We start from the raw sequence: 6,396 nt of genomic DNA, 5'->3' as shown, positions 1-6,396 counted from the left end.
TATTTGAAACATAAGCAGGAGCCACTTCCACCAGTTTACATGTCGTACGGCTGCTGACCAATCATCGCAGTTGTGTTTGTTTATATCAGGTTTATTCTTATGGTGAACAAAGTCTACAGAGGAGGTTCAGTGACGAGGAGCGATAGCAACGCGATACTTCTTTCATTTACATGGCGGGAGTTGCTGCCCAACTAAGGAGTTCTACAATCGAGCCCCTCCTCACACTCAAATATATGCCCGTTACAGTATAAAATATACACTACTGTCATTAAAATGGACACTCGTTGCTCTGAAGAGTTGTGCAGAAGTCACTCCCATCGTGCGCTGATTATGCCGTGTGAGTATTGGCTATGATTACAATACCACATAACATTCAAATGTCATGCATTTTGCCGGCCGGTGTGGCCGTGCGGTTCTAGGCGCTTCAGTCTGGAACCACGTGACCGCTACGGTCGCAGGTTCGAATCCTACCTCCGCCATGGATGTATGTGCTGTCCTTAGGTTAGTTAGGTTTAAGTAGTTCTAAGTTCTAGGGGACTGATGACCACAGATGTTAAGTCCCATAGTGCTCAGAGCCATTTGAACCATTTTTTGTCATGCATTTTGAGCAGCTTCCTCCCCTAGAATCTGACTATCAGAATAAAAAATTACATATAATTCACATCCACAATGTGTTTTATTGATTTCTCGGAAGAAGGGATTGCGTTTAAAGTTCCCATTTCCTGGTGTTCGTCTTACCGGCACTACACAATCTTATCAGTTCTAGCGTGGATCTGCAATTTTTGGTCACATTGCTAAACCATTAACTCAGATGCGGACTTTCGTCTCTTAAATTCTCTGATGTGTCTGGTGTTGTTCACGTCTGTATGACTTATTTCCTACCGTGCAGGGTTAGTTGGTAAACGTATGAGAAGAATGGTTCTTAAACTGATACATTATGCAATTTATTGACTTTAATTTGAAATTAATGGCTTCTGATATACAGTTTAACATTGAATGTTAAAGACTCGAAGTGCACTCTGACTTCAAAGTAAATGAAACACTCACAAAAAAACCATCTGACTATATAGCTACAAGGGCAGCTGTCAGTGTGAAGTCAGTTCCGGCGAGATCGTGCACCAGCACTCTCACCTGAAGATGGCGGCCAGTTGGACCGCGGAAATATTGTGTCATGAAGACGTTATGATCCGGCTGCATACCCGAGAAGAATATTATCAATTATTACGCCGGGAAAGCCTTCGTAGTCACATCATCAAAAGCCTCTACGGAGAGGAGATGGTCGAACTTGTGAAGAAGTTTGATAAACTTCGTAAGAAGAAAGGCAAGTTGCTGAGTGCTCTCGCCTTTTTGCTGAGATGCCGCGATGGAAGAGTAATACCTAAGTTCGCTAGATTTGTACATTGTATTGATACGAAAACGGCCGACGACATCAAGAAGCGTGCCAGTTTCGCCTTAGTCAAGGAGCGCATTCGCTTCACTCTAAGACAACTGGATCTCATATCCAAGGATTTACTTTTCGTGCACTTGGAGTTATCGTCACTGCTGTCGGATGCATCATGGGAATGGTTCGATAGTTCTTCTTGGGCACTATCAGACTGGACGCATAGGAGCGCCGTCAGGAAGCAGTCTTCGAAGTTTCAACGGCTTTGTTCTCAACCCATGATATCTGATGACGACACAAGTCGACGGACAGTGATTAACCTCACGAGTAAAGAACTGGACGACGCCACGCTGTCAGTGTTGGAGAAAGGCCTGAATTTTGCCCCTACACCGAGGAACGTGCCTATCACCGAATTCATCTGCGCAGTCGAACAAGCAGTGTCGAGCTTTTCGCAGGACCAAGCTGAAGATATTAGGCAAGAGGTCGCACATACACTGCGGCGGGCGCCGCCTCCACGGAGTAACGTCTCCTCTCTCGAAAGGGCAGCCGTCCGGTCCATTAGAGAATACGAACATCTGATAGTTCTACCAGCGGACAAAGGCAACGCTACGGTTCTTCTGTCACGTGACGACTATCTGGGAAAGATGGTTCTCTTACTTGAGGATTCAGCATACAGAACATTGCAGGACGACCCAACTGAACGGATAAAACGGAAGACGCTTTCACTGCTGAAGAAGAGTTCTTTACCTGACGACATTATCAAAAAACTTCGTCCTGGTGCTGCTGTGCCACCGAGATTATACGGTCTACCCAAGATTCGTAAGAAAGGAGTCCCGCTTCGTCCGATCGTGAGTAATTTGGGTGCTCCTACCTACAATCTAGCCAAGTATTTAGCATCTGTTCTTGGCCCTCACGTCGGTAAATGCGAACATCACATTCCCAATTCTTGGTGTTTATTCAGAGATTGAAGTCCTTGTCTCTTAGTCCCTGGGATTTGCTTGTGAGCTTTGATGTCGTGTCGCTTTTTACCCGGGTTCCTCTGGAAGAATCCTTGCAACTAATTGGTGAGAAACTGGATGAGGAAACAACCAGGCTTTGTCGCCACGTTCTGACAGACATCGACGTACTTTTTATTCAATGACAAATATTTTGAACAGACTGACGGAGTGGCTATGGGGAGCCCATTGTCCCCAATAGTCGCCAATCTTTTTATAGAAGATTTTGAGGACATGGCGCTGAAGACGGCGTCCTTAAAACCAACCTGTTTCTGGAGGTACGTTGACGATACGTCTATGGTGTGGCCTCATGGGAGAGAAGCTCTTGACCGTCTTTTAGATCATTTTAATTCCCTGCATCCTAGCATCAAGGTTACCATGGAGGTGGAAAGTGATGGAAAGCTTCCGTTTCTGGATGTTCTGGTGTACAGAAAGGATGATGGGACACTGGGACACAGTGTTTATCGAAAGCCTACGCACACGGACCGTTACCTGCATGCTTCTAGCTGTCATCCATCGTTCCAGCGTACAGGGGTCCTGTGTACGTTGGCGAGAAGAGCTTATGCGATTTCACACGGAGAAAGCATGACAAGAATTGGACCATCTTAAGGTTGTGTTCAAGCAGAATGGCTATACAGATAAACAGATCCGTCGTGCTTTCCAGTTTGGACCTTCGCCTGAACCACCAGAAGATACCTGAAAATCGGTGGCTTTTCTGCCTTTTGCTGGGAGCATTTCCTCGAAGATAATTAGAATTCTGAAAAGATATATCAAAAGTATTTTTCGTCCGCCAGCCAAGATTTGAGCGCTTCGTGGCTCTGTTAAGGATGACTTGGGCTTGAGGAAGCCCGGTGTGTACAAGATCCCTTGCCACTGTGGGAAGACTCATATTGGTCAGACAATCCAGACCATTCAGGACCGATGTGTTGAGCGCCGCCGGCACACACACAGCGGCTTCAACATGAGAAATCTGCAGTGGCGGAGCACTCTCTTACCGAGGGACTCAGAATGCTATATGACGAGACACAAATGGTTGCCCCTGCATCTCGCTATTGGGACTGTGTTTTAAAAGAATCCATAGAGATTCGTTTATCTGACAATCTTATTAATAGAGCCAAGGGTTATCTTTTAAGTAAGACTTGGGACCCGGTGTTCTGACATTAAAAAACAACGGTTGTTTCGATCGTCGGAATAAAATTTTTTAAATTTTTTTAAATTTTTGACAGCGGTATCTCGATTTCGCCTGTTCCCACCACTGGCGGCGCGGTATGTATACTGCGCTAGAGGGCAGTTACGGCACCTTCTCGCGCACGCGTTGTGGGTCTTCTGCGGCCTATATAGGGGCTGCCGCTTGCGCTGGGAAGTCAGTTCCGGCGAGATCGTGCACCAGCACTCTCACCTGAAGATGGCGACCAGTTGGACCGCGGAAATATTGTGTCATGAAGACGTTATGATCCGGCTGCATACCCGAGAAGAATATTATCAGTGTGAAAACAGTTGGACACAAATGAAACTAATGCGCTACTCAGAGATGAAAATGCATGTGACGAACTGCAGTTGAATTCAAGTCATTAGCAGATGAAAGTCTGAATCTGGATTGTAAACTAGAATAAGTGACGCTTATTTAGCGCTGCTCGTCCAGTGAAACTGCCTAATTGCTGCTGGTCCGTCTCACCTCGTTATCTGTTGAGAAACAGAAGCGTCAGATGGCTGCAAGTTGTGAAGAGTTAGGCCACCTGATGTGACCGTACTGTATCTCGCAAGGGCTGCGGAGGATGACGAGCTAAGGCAGGTGTTGCGAAGCGGTGCTCCTCGGACGAGGTCAGCAGTAACAGTCCTTCTCGACGGCGACAGTAGTGACCTTTCTAAAGTTCTGAGTTGCAGCTTTTCGGTTCGGTTTACGGCAGGCGAAGTGCTTCGTATGTTTTTTTTTTTTTGGGGGGGGGGGGGGGTGAGGGGTGGGTCGACTTAAGCGAATCAGAATTGCAGAATTGTTACTTCTATAAACTACTTTACTACTTTGTGGTTAATCACGTGTTTCTGTGGCAACGGAAATGTCCTCTCGACCCCCTCTTCGTGGTCTCCAGCCAGGAGCGGAGTTCGTTCCAAGTTCTAACATCTACTTTTCTCCCTACTGCCAGTCTTCTGTCTCCCGTATCTCCATCAATCTACCCCACAGCTTGTTGCTGTTAATGAATGGGAAGTGGAAAAAACTGATTTCGGGTGCTTTTTCAGGTGGCTAAAAGTGTAATAAATCTTATGTTTTGGTGTCAGCCTCCTGTCTCAAGAAGAGTCGACTGTATAAGTGAGAGTTTTCAGGCTTGGGCATTTCCTTACAGTAAATTGGGGAAGCCAGCTTTGCTTTCGATCAAAGCGGTCCCGCTAATCTTTCGGGGTGCACATAGTGTCGGAAGGTACTGGAATGGCCCAGGGGATATTAGCACCCACGGCCGCACAGTCAAGCTATAATTTTCGACATTAATTTTTTAACGTTTGTGGCTTTACAGCCACCATAGCAATTTGAAGCTCTTTGAGAACAGTTGAGAAGGCAAGACGGTGTAAAGTGGTGTGAGGTACCGGTGAGGGATGGTTTATTCGCTAAATTGTGGTCGTTCCCCGCGATTGGCTGCTGCGTTCGGAAGTAGAGCGCCAAAGCGATAAACTTCTGTTAATGTTAGAAAAACTGAACAGAACTTACTTGCATTTAATGTAAAAGCATGCCAGTAGCTATCATTGCATCATTTCTAACGTGTTGATTACGAGCAGAATAATGAACTGCCAACCGATAAGGCAGACGAAGCACTTCGGAAATCTTCGGGTCACGCCGAACTTGGATGGCAGGCGAAGTGTTTCGGCTGTAAGATCGTAACTCGGTCGGCTGTCTGGGGTCAGACGTCTGCGGCAGTCGGCACTGTTTAATAACTTAATTGGCAATTTGTACATGCAATTGGGAACTAGTCTGATAGTAATTACGCAAGCCCGCAGTTCATTTTGTTGTTTATTCTCTGTGAACGTGTTAAGAATGGAAATTATGTGCGATTCATGAAGTGCACTGTAATTGTGCGGTTTTTCGTGTTCTGCTAATAAATAGCAAATGGCATCGCTTAAAGGAAGCAATTCAAAATTTAATTATTTGTAGTATACCAGTTTCTCGCTTACAGTGTATTATAGCCTAAAGGTAATACACGGCATACGTGCTGTTTTCTCCACAGGGGGGGCCAACAACTGTAGAAGAGAGCAAGTTAGAGAACATTATTCAGAACTTATGCATCCAACTCACTACGGTGGAAGCAACAAGCTACCTCGCGTGTACTACAGAGTTGGTACAAGTGAGATCACTGACACGTCCTGTGTGGTAACAGTAGTTACCAAGGAAATTTTCGAGGGAAGGGATTTATCACGTGTAAATCTCTTTCGCTATATTCCTCCCTCTTTCACTTGCCATAAATCCATACTACTACTACTACTACTACTACTACTACTACTACTACTACTACTACTACTACTACTACTACTACTACTAATTACAACTTCAAGTGAAATAAATGATTAATACTGTATACTGTAACAATTCCCATCAAGAGAGATTGCTCGTCACTAGTCTCAATTTCGTTTAGCTTCGTAACACTGAGGCGGAATAATACTGACATTCTGAGTGACATACGTGGAGCTACTATTAGGAAAAATCTCCACAGTATGTATCTGCATTGCGAAATCTAACTTTATGGTTTCCTTGTAATATTACTGTCTAAATCTGTAGTTGCCGTAATTCTAAATGCAACGGAATGTGGTCCCCGTTTACACATAGTTGTGTTGCGTGCGAAGTACGAAGTTAATCCGGAAAGTAAGGTTACAAGAATTTTTTTGAAGTACAAAAAATGAATTTAATGATGTTTATATCCATTGTAGTATAAGCCTATTTTTTCACATAATCAGCATTTACCTCAATCCATTTTCCCATCCGTGGGACAAGCTTTGAGTCCTGTGTCACAGTCATCTCCCGCCGCATTTTTCAGCCAG

This window comes from Schistocerca americana, chromosome 4, assembly GCF_021461395.2.
Source record: "Schistocerca americana isolate TAMUIC-IGC-003095 chromosome 4, iqSchAmer2.1, whole genome shotgun sequence".
In the NCBI taxonomy this organism is placed as follows: Eukaryota; Metazoa; Arthropoda; class Insecta; order Orthoptera; family Acrididae; genus Schistocerca; species Schistocerca americana.
Note: the sequence above shows the minus strand (reverse complement) of the source record.